The following is a 17,009-nucleotide window of genomic DNA, read 5'->3' on the forward strand; positions in this document are numbered from 1 at the left end:
ATTATTTTATCAAGTCTATCTTTTTCCTTTAACTGGCCATTTAATCCATTTATATTTATTATGGCTACTAATATATTTACACATTACTAACATTTTATTTTGTGCTTTCTAATTTTTCTGCTTTTGTCATAAATTTTAACCTCATTTTTTGTTAACTTCGTGTCCTCCCTTCATTTATTTTCTAGAGATTGCAAGTCCAATTTATTTTAGCGGTCACCCTTAAAATTGTAGTGTGAATAATCATATAAATTCTAGTTAATCAATATAATCAATGTTCCTACTCTTCTCTGTAGTGGTTCAGTTGGTTGAGTGTCATCCCATGCACTGAAGGGTTGCTGGTTAGATTCCTGGTAAGGGCCCGTGCTGGGTTGCAGTTGATCCTACAACCCAGCATGTGCCCTTACCAGAGAGCAACCAATAGGTGTTTCTCTCTTACATTAATGTCTCTTTTTCGCTCTCTCTCTCTCTCTCCCTTTCCCTCTCCATCTCCCTTTCCCTCTCTCTTCCTCTCTCTAAGCATGTTCTTGAGTGAGAATTTAAAAAAGAAAAAAAAAGAATTTTAATGTCTTGTTGTCCATATTTCCAGAAAAGAAACTCTCTATATAGTACTTGCTACTTCTTGTTTCACTTGTACCTTAAACTTCCTAATTGTATGTTTATTTGATTACATAATATCCTATAGATTGTAAATTTCTTTAGAATACACATCCATCCTCCTCATTTTTTCTCCTTTAAACTAAAGAATATTGCATAAAGAAAATGACCAAAATACATTTGCTGTCCTGGAGAATATCAATACTACCATGTGCCAAATTTTGGGTGAAATAAAAATAAAATGAATTAATATATTATGTTTCTGTCATTAAGATATTACTCACTACAGTTACCTAGAGTAAAATATGTAGGACAGCAGGATGGGAAGAAGGAAACATAGTTTGAGAGAGGATAGAGAAATGTTGCAAGATACTAGGAAGAGGAACACATATTTTTACAAAGGATAGAGGAATGTTTCAAGATAAGGGGAAAGAAAGAGGGGGGCACTGCGTGGGTGTTGACATTTGAAACTGATACTGTGTAGCAGAGTGACTAATGAGGAAAGCATGGGGGTTGTAAATTAATGAAGGGTCCAATTAGAAAGGGTCACGTTCAGACAAAGAATTGTAGCCTTTATAAACCAAAGACAAAGGGACATGAGGCAGATTTTTTAAAAAAAAATTTTCCCCATTAGAGAGAGAGAGAGAGCGCAGGCTTTTCCTATTTGGGAACCCCTCCCCAGAAGGTTCCCCTTTTATGGAACCCTCCCCAGGGAGAGTTTGTAGATGCTTCCAATAAACTTCCACAATTTTATTAAAGAAGCCTTTTAGTCTGTGAATTTATTCTTCAAACTTTGTAGGACAAGGACCCACAGAAGAATCTGCACCCCAAACCCCACATTTCAATAGCAGCAGAATTTACAATAACTAAGGTCTGGAAACAGCCCAAGTGCCCATCAGTAGACAAATGGATAAAAAGCTGGGGTACATTTATGCCATGGAATACTATGCAGCAGTAAAAAAGAAGAGTCTTTTACTCTTTGCAACAGCATGGAGGGACCTGGGGAGTATCATATTAAGTGCAATAAGTCAGTCAGAGAAAGACAAATATCACATGATCTCACTCATATGTAGACTCTAAGTAACAAAATAAACTGACAAACAGGGTGGATCCAGAGACATGGAAGCATGGAACAGAATGCAGAATCTCAGAGGGAAGGTGGGAATGGGTGGGTGCCTGGGTGGTAATCAACCAAAGACCTTGTATGCATATATGTATAACCCTGGACACAGACAATAGGTGATGAAGGCCTGGGATGAGGGGTGGAGGTGGGCTGGAGAGGGTCAATGGGGGGAAAAAGAAGGCAATGTTTACACGGAGTTGAAAGTAGTGCAAGAGTGAATCATGTAGCAATAGTGAAGGCCAGGGGAGGATGTTGGGGGCTGGGTGGAGGTGAGCAAAGTGAGGAGGAATGGGGGACATATGAAATAGTATCAACAATAGAAAATAAAATAAATTAAAATTTTAAAAAGAAGAGATCAACCAAAGGGCTTGTATGCATTCATATAAACATAACCAATGGACACAGACAATGCGGGGGAGGGGGGATGCAGGGTGAGGGCCTGTGCTGGAAGGTGGGAGTGAGTGGGGAGAGAGACTTCAGATGGTGGGGGGGAAATAGACATAGGTAATACTTTCAACAATAAAGAATTTAAACATAAATATAACGTGTTTGGAGACTCCAACCAAAGGTATAAACTTGAAAATTATGAGCATAAAGATGTTATTTAGTGTCATGAGAATGGCTGAGACCAACAAAGTATGATGTTTGGTACTGAAGAAATCTAAGGACTGAGTTCTGAGTTCCTCCAATGTTAATAGATCAGGAAAATAAGGAATTAGTAAGAGAAATAGAGAAACAGTGGCCAGTTAGATACAAAGAAAACAAAAGACGGGTGGTGTCCTAGGGACCCCTTGAAGAAAGTGTTTCAAGGAGGAAAGAGTGAGTGGCCCATCTGATCCAATGTGTCTTTTAAAGTCACTGTTTCCTTGTTAATTTTTTGTCTGGAGGATCTATCCATTGAAGTCAGAGGGGTGTTGAAGCCCCTGATTCTGACTGTATCGTTGTTGATCGCTCTCTTAAAGTTCTCTAGAAGTAGTTTTATATATTTAGGTGTTCCTATATTAGGTGCATATATGTTTACCAGAGTTATATCGTCTTGTTGAATCAATCCCTTTAGTATTATGTAGTGACCTTATGTAGGTTGGTTTGTGATGACCTTCATTTTGAAGTCTATTTTATCAGATATGTGTATTGCTACCTAGCTTATTTTTCTTTTCCATTTGCAAGGAAATTTTTTTCCATCCCTTCACTCTCAAATTATGTGAGTCTTTTGTTTTGAGGTGTGTCTCTTGTAGACAGCATATAGTTGGGTCATGTTTTTGTATCCATAGCTACCCTATGTCTTTTCTTGGGAGCATTTAATCCATTTACATTTAAGGTTATTATTGATAGGTACTTACTTATTGCCATTTTAATGTTGTATGCCTATGTTTCTCTATTTCTTCTTTTCATTACAGCGGTCCATTTAGCATTTCTTGTAATGCTGGCTTGGTGGTGATGACCTCTGTTAGCCTTTTTTTGTTTGGAAAGCTCTTTATTTCACCCTCTATTTTGAATGATAGCCTTGCTGGATATAGTAATCTTGGTCCAAATCCTTGCTTTCCAATACCTTGAGTATTTCATGCCATTCCCTTCTGCTCTATAGAGTTCCTGATGAGAAATCAGATGACAGTCTTATGGGAGCTCCTTAATAGATAACAATTTTCTTTTCTCTTGCTGTCTTTAAGATTCTCTCTTTGTCTTTAATTTTTGGCACTTTAATTATGATGTGTCTGGGTGTGGCTCTATTGGGTTCTTCTTGCTTGGACTCTCTGTACCTCCTGAACTTGTGTGAGTTTTTTCCTTCACCAGGTTAGGGAAGTTTTCTGCCATTATTTCTTCAAACATGTTCTCTACCCCTTCCTCACTTTCTGCCTCTTCTGGCACACCTACTATTCTAATATTGTTACATTTCACAATATTTAAACTGTCCTCCTGGTTTTTAATTGTTTTTTTCTTTTTGGTTCCCTGGTTGAGTGATTTTTTCCTACCCTGTCTTCTAATTCACTGATCCAGTCCTCAGCTTCCCCTAATCTGCTGTGTATTCCTTCCAATGTGGTCTTTATGTGTGCTATGTCATTCTTTAGTTCTGTTTTCATAGTTACTATATCTTTTCTCATGCTGTTGAGCATCTTTACCACCACTATTCTGAAGTCTATATCAGATAAATTTCTTATCTCCATTTCATTTATCTCTTTTTCTGGAGAATTCTCTTCTTCTTTCATTTGCAGGTTGTTTCTTTTTAAAAATATATATATATATTTTTATTGATTTCAGAGAGGAAGAGGGAAGGAGAAAGAGAGATAGAAACATCAATGATGAGAGAGAATCATTTACCGGCTGCCTTCTGCATCCCCCACACTGAGGATTGAGCCCGCAACCCAGGCATGTGTGTCCTTGATTGGAATCAAAACTAGGATCCTTTAGTCCGCAGGCTGTCGTTCTATCCACTAAGTCAAACCAGCTAGAGCCAGAATAAGTTCTTAGTGAGCAAATGCTTTGATAGATTAGTAAGTTGACATTGCACTGAAGAGGAAACCTAGTGATTGGTTGGTTAATTGCACATTGGGAGTAGTATCTTATTATTTATACTAGTGGCCTGGTGCATGAAATTAGTGCACATTAAAAGGGAATTAATTAGAGGAAATATTTTAATATTGCTATTTGCTCTTTCTCTATAATAGAAATGTCAGAGATGAAATAAAATTAGTAAAATGTATATGAAAATCTCCCTCCTGTTAGAGTCTGGGGCACACCGTGGGACCCAGAGTCAAGGCCCCACCCACCCTTGCGTGCCTTGAAATTGCATGAAACCCAGACCCGGCTGGCCCCACCCTCATCAAGCCCTGCAGGGCAGGGGGCGCAGCTTCAGATCCCCTGGCCTGGACTCAGGTCCCCTGGCCCTGGCATGAGGGCATGAGGGCGTGAGAGTGTGAGGGCATGATGATCATTTGCATATTAGCTCTTTATTATATAGGATAGTTCTATTAAACAGATTTTGGTCAAATCATGTATACTAACCCTATGATAAAATCCAGATTAAAAGATCTTTAAAATCAAAATTGCTATTACTAATAAGTATTAATTTTTTATCTGTTCCTCTCCTTTCATTCCCAAGTCACCACTGAGCTCCAGATACATGCTGCCTCATGTTGATACCATTGCTATAATCTTTGAACTTTTTCTACCCCATTGTTGTTAATATTGTGTTCTAATCTATTTCACATACTGCTGCCAAGTTAATCTTTCTAAAGAGCACTGTGACAATCATTCCCTGGCTCCAAAATTGCTGAGGCATCTCAATGCCTAACATAAAGTCTTTCAAGCTGGCTCTAATCCTCTTCTACTCTACTGACTCTTCCTCTATTACTCCTCCTTCCATCATGCCACACCATCACCCCTGAGCCTTTGTGCATGTCACCAATCCTGCCTGTAAAATTGCTCTACATCAGAGACAGGCAAAGTTTTTGTGTTAAAAGTCAGCTAAATATTTTAGGCTTTCGAAGCCTTATGGTCTTGGTCACAACTACTCAACTCTGCCCTGTAGAGCCAAAACAGGCAATTGTAAATGAATGAGCATGCATGTATTCCAATAAAATTTGAATTTCCTATAGCTTTCATGTTGCCAAATATTATTCTTTTAATTTTTATTCAATCATTTAAAAATATTAAAACTATTCTTTGCTAGAGGTGCTATACAAAAACATATGTTGGATAGGCCCTGATTCTCGGACAATATTTAGTTTGCCAACCTCTGTTCTACATGAATCTAAGTCTTGCTCTTTACTTACAGTTCAATCTACTCTGTAAATGCTTCCAGTTTGTTAGTACTAATTGTGCTGTCTTTTCCTTATTAAATTTTCTCCTGTTTATATAAAAACTAGAGGCCCGGTGCACAAAATTCGTGCACAAGGGGGAGGTTGTCCTCAGCCCAGCCTGCACCCTCTTCAATCTGGGACCCCTTGGGGGATGTCCAGCTGCCAGTTTAGGCCCGATCCCGGGTATCAGGCCTAAACTGGTAGTCAGATATCCCTCTCACAATCCGGGACTGCTGGCTCCTAACTGCTCACCTGCCTGCCTGATTACCCCTAACTTCCTGCCCCCTCTGCCAGCCTGATCACCCCTAACCACCTCTGCCTGCCAGCCTGATTGCCCTTAACTGCCCCCTATGCACCCCCTGCCAGCCTGGTTGCCCCTTACTGCCCCCCCTGCTGGCCTGGTCACCCCTCACTGACCCCCCTGCTGTCCTGGTTCCCCCAAACTACCCCCACAGCAGGCCTGGTCACTCCTTATTGCCCTCCTCACCAGCCTGGTTGCCCCCAACTGCCCCCCCTGCCGACCTGGTCACCCCACACAGCCTGCTGTTCAGTCATTTGGTCGTTTCTCACTAACCCCCTGCTGGCCTTGTCGCCCCATGCAGCCTGCTGTTCGGTTGTTACTGTGATGGAGTCATGGACAATTTGCATATTCCTCTATTATTAGCATAGATATTGACCATATTCTATATCTCTGTGTAAACCTAATGCCACATAAAAAAAATAAAAACCTGTTATTTAAAAACCTGCTATATGTAGCTTATTTCTTCAGTCTTAAGATACTTCCTCATTCCCCACCTCCCGCCAACACACACACATTTAACATTGCTGACATTGGATTATTTTCTTTGTACATCTACTTGGGACCCAGTGCATGAATTTGTGCACCTTGAAAAGAACTGTGAACCATGAGGCTGTGGTGGGCACAGGGGCGGGTCTTGGCCCATCCTCCACACCCCCGCCCAGCCCCTCCCACCGAGCCCCCAGTCCCGTCTGCTGGCAGCCCTTTTCCTGCCACTGCCACTCCCATGTGCTGATGGCACCAGCCTCACTGGCACTTGCTGACAGTATGGAGCAATTGGGGCAGGTACCAGCAGAAGGTGTGAGCAGTGGCTGCTGCCTGATGGCCCCTCAGGATCCAGAGGGAAGTGGAAAAGCCCTCAGGGGCGATCAGGGCCAGCAGCCGCCACTCGCACCCACTGATGGCGCCAAGAAATTGAAACTGGTGCCGGGTGCCGGCAGTGGGTGCAAGCAGGGCTAGCACCTAAAGTGGGTGTGAGCGGGGCCATCACCGGTAGCGGGTGCAAGAGGCGGCTGCCGACCCTGATTGCCCCTCAGGAGCAGGGGGAGGTGGAGAAGCCCTGAGGGGATCAAGGCTAGCAGCCACCACTTACACCCACTGACAGCACTGAGAGATCAGGGCCAGCACCAGATGCTGGCAGCAGGTGCAAGTGGGGCCAGTGCCAGCAGCAGGTGCGAGCACCAGGCAGGACTGCGGCTTGCAGGAGCAAAGAATTTTCAGTAAATACCAGAGGTTTACCCCGATGACAGCGACCGGCGCCCTGCCTTGGTCTGGCACCTCCACTCACCTGTTCCACCATCCCACTGTGGTTGATGCCCTCCATGTTTTGCGCTCTGCCGCCTGCTGCCAATGCCCACCATTTTCCGCGTGTGCCCCCTGGTGGTCAGCACATGTCATAGCAACTGATTGTTCAGTTGTTCGGTTGTTCTGCTGTTCAGTCTATTTGCATATTAGCCTTTTATTATATAGGATTGAGCATAATGATAATTTTTAGCACCAAAAATAATTGAATTAATGATGTAGCTTATAATCAATGAAATCTTACAATAAGACAAATCAGGACACTTTGTTTCTGATCAGAAAAAAAAAATAAAACCTCAGCTTCTTTTGTTTTGATTTCTGGCTTATGCTATAATGACAACAGTTTCCTAGATCTTGGAATATGGTTTTGATTTGAAATGCTCTATAAAGTACTGACTTTGTCCTAATTTTAGTTTCAGAAAATATTACTACATATCTAAAGCTGGAAGTAGTTTTCTTCCTAAACATTACCTACCTGAGCTAATGAACTGAAGGTCAAGTTAAATAATATAAAGTCCTGCTCCTCAAACTTGTTTGCTTGCTTATCGTCTGAAAGAACATTTGTACACTTTATCCCCTCACAGATTTTGAGTTGACATCTGAAATATTTCAGGACATTACTAGGTAATTGAAAGAGTCATTTCCATCTTTTAAAATAAAAGTGTTAAGTAACTCTTTAAAAATTATCAAACTTTGCCGAAACCTGTTTGGCTCAGTGGATAGAGCATCAGCCTGCGGACTGAAGGGTCCCCGGTTCGATTCCGGTCAAGGGCATGTACCTGGGTTGCGGGCACATCCCCAGTGGGAGATGTGCAGGGGGCAGCGGATCGATGTTTCTCTCTCATCGATGTTTCTAACTCTCTATCTCTCTCCCTTCCTCTCTGTAAAAAAATAAAAAAAAATTATCAAACTTCATTGAATTCTATCTATTTACATATTTATAAATAAGCTCCTTTTATAGTTATAAATTTTACTTGCAATCCTTAAATTTCTACTTGTATATCAGTTGTCCCAAAGAATTTTATCCCAAGTGATATATTTCATTCTTATTGATTACAACACTTCTATGCAAGAAAATTTTCATAATTTAAAAATATTCACTACAATGTGCTAAAATTTTCTTCTGGATTGAGTTATAATATTTAGTATTATATAATTTATCAAAACAACAAAACTAGTTCACACATTTTGCTGGAAATCTTAATTTAATTTGATGGGTTTATTAGTTGTAAGAGTTCATCATCAATTCTATTCATTTTTTTTTTATATGTAAGCATGAGAAGTCATGCTTACATTAATAAGTACAGAGGACTAAAATTATAATAACACCCAATATTTTAAACATATACATAGGTAAGATTTGCACATTATAGTATATGTAAATTTTACATCAAAAGGAAAAAAATCAGATTTATTTTCAGTGAGTGATCTATCAAATGAAAACATAATTTGCTTTTTCTTTAATTTGTGGAAACTGACTCATTTTAAAGAAAGTTTAGCAGCCACCTGACTTGAAAAACTTTTGTTGAATAGTACTACAGTGATTCCCTTTCACTACACCAACCCCAATAACTTAAAATTCTCTGTGTTTAGCACTCAAGAGGTTTTGCCATCACCAGGCATTGCACTACAGTGAGATTCAGAAGGGGTGAGAAGATCTCTCTTTTGTAAAGTGGAAAAATAGTAACTATAAAAGGAAGGTTGAAAAAAAAATGTTAAGAGTGCTAGACCACAGGCATACCCAAGTTTGTTTAGGGAGAGGAAATGAGACTGGGGATAAGGAAATTGCCTTAAGTCTTTATACCAGCTTAAATTTTCGTAAGTCTTTAAGTACCACTAGAAATATACGTTTTCCAGCTGGAAGTCCACTATATTACAAAGCCAATCTATGACACAGATATAAAATACTCAGAGAAAAGTCTTGGCCACCAGATGTCACTAAAATTCCACATTCTACTTTAAGATGCTATCACAAGCTTCTTTCCTTCAAAATAATCAGCAGCATTTGGGTTCCAACAAGAAGGAATCCTTGATTCCTTCTAAATTTAAAATTTTAAAAAAATGTGATAGGCAAAAAAAGGCAAGGTGGTTTTGCAGTAGTATGTCATGCTATTTGGGCCTTCACAAATTTGTTTCTAGCAATGTGTAGTCCAATAAACATGTTTTAATGAATTCAAATTTAATATTTTAAAGTAGGCATTCTAAAATAGAACAACTTGTAAAAATGTACTTGTTTATTCATGTACAAAGTTTTATGCATTCTCTAAAAGCGTTTGCAATTCAAGTTCACTTAGTCTGGAAAAATTAGCTATTGCTAAGTTATTTGAGAGTGGTGAAAATTTATATTATTCACTATACTTTACATACCTTGAAAACTTGTTTATTGGCATGCAACCTTTATTATGGGTAAAAGGTAAATTCATTACCATACAAAGTCTAGAAAATAGGCCCAGAAGTATTTGTTTTAATATATTTTTATTGACTTCAGAGACAGAAACAACGATGAGAATCATCAAGGGCTGCCTCTTGGATGCCCCCTACAGGAATGAGCCTACAACTTACGTTTGCACCCTGACTGGGAATCCAACCAAATCAAACTGTTGACCTCTTGGTTCATGGGTCGATGCTCAACCACTGAACTATACCGGCAGGGCAAGATGTTTTGGGGGTTTTTAAAATATATATTTTATTGATTTCAGAGAGGAAGGGAGAGGGAGAGAGAGATAGAAACATTAATGATGAGAGAGAATTATTGATCAGCTGCCTCCTGCACACCCCCTACTGGGGATGGAGCCCACAGTCCGGGCATGTGCCTTGACTGGAATTGAACCTGGGACCCTTCAGTCTGCAGGCCAATGCTTTATCTACTGAGCCAAACCAGCTAGGGCCAGATGTATTTTAAAGGTACTTTTGACCAACAATGAGACTTTGATTAATGTGCCAGTTCAAGAGCTTCAAAAATGCCAGGCTTACCATATAAGAAAGATCATAGCCAGCCATCTGGATATAAATAAAGAAATATGACATATTTGTGTATTTACTAATTATGATAATAAACAGAAGCTCTATTCTGGTTAGGAAATAACAAAGAATATAAAACTTATTTTATGAGACTCCAATATATTGTACAAAACAGGCCCTTGCTCTACATAACTTCTAAAAGAAAGGCTGTCTACTGGTAAGTGACATGTGCTTCATCATTGTAATTCATAGAATGTGAATAAAGGAAACGTTTTTTAAAAAGTATTTTTCAATCCAGTACTGAAAACTGTTTCAAATGATATTTGGGTGGGAGTAAAAAGACAGAGCTAAGTGATCTCTGACAAATTGCCAAAATACTGGGATTATAAAAGGACAGAAAATAAGGGCATTGAATGCTTGCTAAATAACGCAGGTGGTGTGTTCAGTGAAATTGCTTGTGTAAAAAGATGATTACTACTTTAAGAAAAAAAGTCAGGTCAGCATAGGCTTTTAGTGTTCAATTTGATAAACCTCTCTAAGAATGATATATAAGCAGTTATTCCCCCCCTCGCACCCCCAGGTCTGTTCAATATTAACATTTTCATATAGAAAGAGGAAGCTTGTCACTGGTATTCTAAAAATAGGCATGCACTTTCACAATAATCTTACCCCCAATCACCAGAAGAAAAATCTACCTGCAGATGCTATTAAATGGATTCCCAATCTGTCCTTTGCTTTCATTTAAGGAAAGTATTCTTTTATATTATGTTGCAGTGTTTGGACCTGGTTTTAAATAAACTTCCCAAATACATTATGTTTCTGCAGTAAGCCAAGAAAATGAGATTGGGGAGGAACTGGGGAATGCAGCTCTGTGGAACTGAGCCATTTACACAAGAGTTATGTAATCTTAAAATCATCTATCTCCTTGACATTACAATTCACATTATGGACCTGGTGGGATGTCTCTTCAAGACAGTATAAAGACTGCTTGATATGCCACTTGAGCAAAGCACCTAACATCAAAGAAAAGCCTCCTACTGACATTAGCAACATCACAAAGAAATATTTTTAATCTATGCTTTTATCTCAAAATTTCATGGGAACACCTTTCCTCTAAACAGGCAGTACTGGGGAAACAAAACAGCTTTGTAACGTCCTGCCCAGGTTTTCATAACAGCATTATAAAAAATGGTGTAGACACAAGGGATAAAATCAAATTGTATTTCTATTCCCTTCAATACTGAATCAGTATCTTGATAGTTTCTTGTTGAAAAATAGCTGCTCTCTTTTAAGAAGGGGATGGCTTTTTGTATAAGCCTTATTTACCTAACAATCACCTTCATTGCTGCCCCCAAACTGGTATTCCATCGTTAAAGTTTGACACACCCTTTCTAGTCCTCACTACAACTTACTTCCTAATGTAATCTTGTTTTTTATATTCAAAGACTTCTCTTACTCATATATGTAACACATATGCCAAATTGTGATTCAGACACTGCACATCAATAGTTTTGTCTGCAACATAAAATATCCTCTAGGACTGTTCACTTTGTCATTCTAACTTTTGCCTCAATAATATTAAGGTTTATAACACAATTTTTCTCCAACAGGTCACAGCCCTATTCATACTCCAGGAATACCATCCTTTGCCCATTCTGGACACCATTGCAACCTCCTTCTGTGCCCAGGCCTCACTGTCCCTCCAATAGAGAGCAAGGATCTCTTGGTTCTGAAAGAAAACTCTATCCCTCTTCAGCAGGAAATACCTACAGAAGAAACCCCATGCCTGTTTCCCTTGGAGAGCTGAAAGCCAAAATCCTTGAGTCGGGGGAATGTAGTAGGTAATAAGACAGGCATGAACAGAGCAGGAAAGATAGGCGATGTGCAGGGGGTCATCAGGGTGGAGAGCCCTATGTGCTAAACAACAGGCAAAACTACAAGCCCTTGCATGCCCACTCCCTTTAGCATTAGCCCCTGGAGACGACACACAGGCCACAGCTGTGTTTCAGCTCCAGGCCCAGAGAAGCAGCAAATCAGAGCGTTGCCATGGCTGACATGAGGACCAGCTCTACTGATAATGACATCCTGCTCTCGAGCCAACCAATCAGTGGAGACCAAAAGGTGGCACACCTGGAAAGCTGATGAATGTTCTATTAAGATCCTCCTGAGACTTCAGATAAAATCCCTTGAGACAGGGACCTGGCCTCTTTTGCCAGAGCATGCCCATGCCTTTCCTCCCTCCTTAGTCTCTCGAGGTGTTTCTCTCTCTCTCTCTCTCTCTCTCTCTCTCTCTCTCTCTCTCTCTCTCTCTCTCTCTCTCTCTCCCCCCTAAACTCCCAAGGGCCCTTCTTTGCCTCTGTAACTTGTTTCATGAGCCCATTCTTCTACAGCTCACTGCTACTTCTGTGACTTTCTAAATAAACTTCTTATAGTTTGAAAAAAACCCACCTCTAGAACGCATATGATAGAAACTGCTCTTTGGTGTTGTTCCTGAATAAAGCAACTCTGATAGAATTTTTCTAAAAGATTTGTTTTCTGATTGTTCTGATTGTATTTGTTATTAACTTTGAAAGTGTTAACAAATATAAGCTTCTCAGCAAGTGTCTATTATTAGTTTGTTATAGGGTACGTCGGATGACCCAACATAGAAAACACAAATAGAAAAATGGACATAATCTTTAAGACAGGAGATGTTAAAACATCTTAGTGTCCATGTTATTGATCTAAGAGACTGATGTGAAGTGAGGTGGCTTCCTGCCATAAAGTGCTGAGTTGTGTGCCAAACATCTGGCAGAAACTGATAACAGTGTTTCATATGTGGTTTATTTTAACGAATGCAACTCTGTATACTTGTAATTTTGGACTCTCCTCCACAAGGTATGACAGATTTTAAATTGAGATGTATTATTTTACATTTGTTCAAGGAAACATAAAATTATCTAACTAAATTCATTTACCAGATGTGAAAAACTTGACAGAAATATGCAAGTATTTGAAAGACTATGCTCTACTGACCAGTGGTAAATAGATTGCAAGCCAAAAAAAACTTCAGATATTCATCACTGTCCTTCCTTATATAGTTCATCTGATGTTTTGAAAACATCACACTCAGAATCTCTTGCACAGTGCAAACACCTTCTAATTCTGCATTCACACTGAAGTGCTTTCTACTATTTGCATTATGGCAATTAATTAATGGCATACTTGTTACTATTTTCATCATTTTTCAGTGAGTCATTTTTGTGATTGGGGATAAAAGAAATGAGTATCAACCATAAAATGCAAATTTAACCAACATTAAAATTAATAGGAAAGTCCATTACCAAAGATGAACATCATGTTAACTTCATGTTGGCTCAGGTAAACTTAGTCCATGACAACTTAGTCCTTGTCATGTACACCTAATGATTATACATTAAGAACATACTACTGTTAATGAGTTTTTATAAAAGTCATCTTACATTTAAAAGTTGCAAAATGTGAATCATGTGCAAAGAATTGGAAAAATGTATGTTTTATGTGAAGAAGAGTTTCAGTGAACTTTTTCCCTCTGAAACGGCCAAACTATTTATCAAGAATCACCATTCTTTTGGCAGCATTGCTCTAATCCAAAGGTTAGAATTTTACCTACAATTTAAACACCAAAAGATGACAGTAGTTAAAATGGCAACAAGGGCATCAATGAGAGATCAGAGAAGCACTTTCTAGTAAAATAAACTCTTTATTAAACAGTAAACATTACTTTATAGAAGTTAAAGTGAGAAATGCTTTAGAAACTAGAAGATAATGTACCAAATGTCTGTTAAAATACCGGTTACAGAATAAGTGCTCAATAAATGTTCATCAAATAGAAAGAACATTCAAGAGAAAATGCTGATACATTATTTAAAACCAACTTTTTTTTAGTCCTAAACTCTTGCTGCTGCTTAAGGTTGCTTTTAGAATTAAGATTATATTGCCCTAACCGGTTTGGCTCAGTGGATAGAGCGTCGGCCTGCGGACTAAAAGGTCCCAGGTTCGATTCCGGTCAAGGGCATGTACCTTGGGTGCTGGCACATACCCTTCTCTCTCATACCCTTCTCTCTCATCAATGTTTCTAACTATCCCTCTCCCTTCCTCTCTGTAAAAAATCAATAAAAAATATTTTAAAAAAAAGATTATAACTCATTCTGCAGTTTCTCTCAAGTCCTAGGAGTCCATCAAATTTGTCCTAATGATTTTGTGATTGTTCTACTAGTTCTAGCATTAAAGCCCCTGACATGCTTACCAGTTCTATTGCTATCTTGTTTCTATACTCTAAGCTAATTCTATCATAAAACTGTATTATTCCAGTAAGTGCAGTCAGTACAGCAAAACCTCCTCTATTGACTAAATGTTTTCTGTTAAAGTTCCCAGCCGGTGCCATCTTCCCACAAAATATCTTGTCCAAACCCATCACCTGTCTCCAATGTCACTCTTACATATCTGCCAACTCCTATTCTCTTTGAAGAAATCATCTATATTTGATTATTTTAGTAACATCTTTATTTTTACTAGATTACTGTCAGTTTATAATTTGGCCTGTCAACCACTTTGCACTTTTCTTCATTAAAACATGGACATACATTTTGAAGATATGCAACCAAGCAAAAAGGTTTTACAAAACAGTAGTTTCAAACCAACTTCAGGATTTCTAGTGATTGGAAAACAGGAAAATATTTTAACAGTTTCATAATTTTTAACCCTTTCTATTCTAGGTTTGATGTGTAATATTTTTATCCTTTTGATTTTTCCCTTCTTATAAATAGAAGTATACACAACACACACATACATTTAAAATGTAACTTATTAGAAAAAAAAACAAAAAATGAAGTGTTTTTCAAAGAGCATGATTTATGAGGAAGCAAAACATTTCCTCAACAATGAACTACAAATTCCTTTAAAAGTAATATCCTTGAGTTGCTTAGAAGACAATCACAAAACCATGCAACTTCAAAATCAGACTTTAAAAATAATCTTACCTAATTGGTTCACTATGTGTGAAGAAACTGAGGATTAGAGTTTAAATCCTTTCAAAATAAGGTAGTTGCAGTATTCAGACTGGAAACAAAGAGTGAGAAAAAACACAGGCTTTGTAGTTGAAAAATGAAACAAACCAACCAAAAAGCCCAGGGAAAAATCTCCAAAACAAAATTATGTAAACTTCAGCACCTTACTTAATTTTGGGTGTGGGCTCAGTTTCTTCATTTTTTACAAAAGCATAAAACTTTAATAATTCTATCTACTAAAGAGCATTGATTATATTAGAGCTTATATGTCAGTATTCAGGAAGATAACTCTGGCTTTATTCATTAACAAATATTTACTGAGCATGTAATATACATGCTAGACATTGTCTTTAGCAGCTAGGCAAAACACTAGGAATATATAAGGCCCTGAATAAACAGTAGCGTTGTTCCCTTATTTATATCTTTAATAAATATTGAACACTTAGTCTGTGTGCAAAGATGTGGAAGCAATGAAAGTGAAACAGTTCCAGTCCTTGCTCTCAGTTTAAAATCTAGTGATTAATAAATCAGTAAATTAACAGTATTAAAGTGGTAAGACAAACAAACAAGGTGCTCTGATAAATATTAACAAGAAGGTCCACTTGGTCTGAGAAGAGGAAACATTTAAGTCAAACCCCCAAAATGAAAATAAAGTAGCCATGCAAAAAGCTGGAGAAAGAGTATTCTAGACAAATGATGTGCATAGAATTCCTAAATAGAAAAAATGCTACTTATTGGCATTTCCAATTGTTAAACTCCATTTCAATCATAATTCTTCTTTCTATAATATAGTATCAGACTGCAACAACAAAATAAGACTTTACAATTTTGTTTACTTTCCAATAAACAGGATAAGTAAGTATAATGACTACACACATTAGTAGATGTTGGATCAAACAATGTGTGAAAATGAATGAAATCAAACCTAGATAGTGGTGAAAACCAGATTATAAAATCTGGTCTTTATTTTGAAGGTAATGAACCACTACTGAAAGTTCTAAGCATGAAAGACATGACAAAAGCTGTACTTAAGGGAATTTTAGTGTCACAAACATGTAAGAAATATTAAAGCAAAAAATAAATTAAAATAAGTCTAGGTTTATGTAAAGAGAACCTAATTATAGCAGCAGCTGAAACAGAAAACAATACTGTGGATATCTTATATCCAGACATGGCAAGAAATTGAACTAGTGAAACAGACTAATTCTCAGGCTGAAAGCACAATGGTATCATTAATAGGTAGGGAAGAGGACTGGAGATTGTGGTATGACAATGAGTTCAAGAAATTTGATATATATTGTTACGTATATTTTTAGATTACCCAATTACTTTTATTCTCTTCCATAGGTAATATTGTCACAGTGGTTTTAAATAACTAAAGGAGCAACTTAAAATGTGTAATTAAAAGATGATAAAATTTGCATTGACACTACTATTCTGTAAACAATATAAAGTAAAGGCAATTAAGTGCCAGCAAATGATAAGCAGGCAAAAAAGGACTCATCAAAACCTTACTACATATAAGAGGCAATACAGTGTAGTGTTACCACAGGGCTCTCAGGCTGTAATACCTGAGTTTAAGTCCAGGCTCTACCATTAGCTCTAAAAGCTAAGAAATTACTCAACCCTGTTTTTTGGTAAAAGAAGTATAATAGTATCTACCTCATTTAGCTGTCCACAGATAAAATGAGTTAATAAACACAATGTGCCCAGAAAAGTAGCCAGTATATTAAGCATCCACAATTTAGCCTATATATCCTATAAAGCACAGGGAAAAAGATTGTGAAATAAATAAGAATCACCAGACACAGGGGAAAAGATTGTGAAATAAATAAGAAGATTGTGAAATAAGTAAGAATATACCATCTATGTAGGAGGCAAAAGTAACTTACATGTAACAGTTTGAG

Source organism: Myotis nattereri (assembly GCF_964212035.1).
Source record: "Myotis nattereri genome assembly, chromosome: 3".
In the NCBI taxonomy this organism is placed as follows: Eukaryota; Metazoa; Chordata; class Mammalia; order Chiroptera; family Vespertilionidae; genus Myotis; species Myotis nattereri.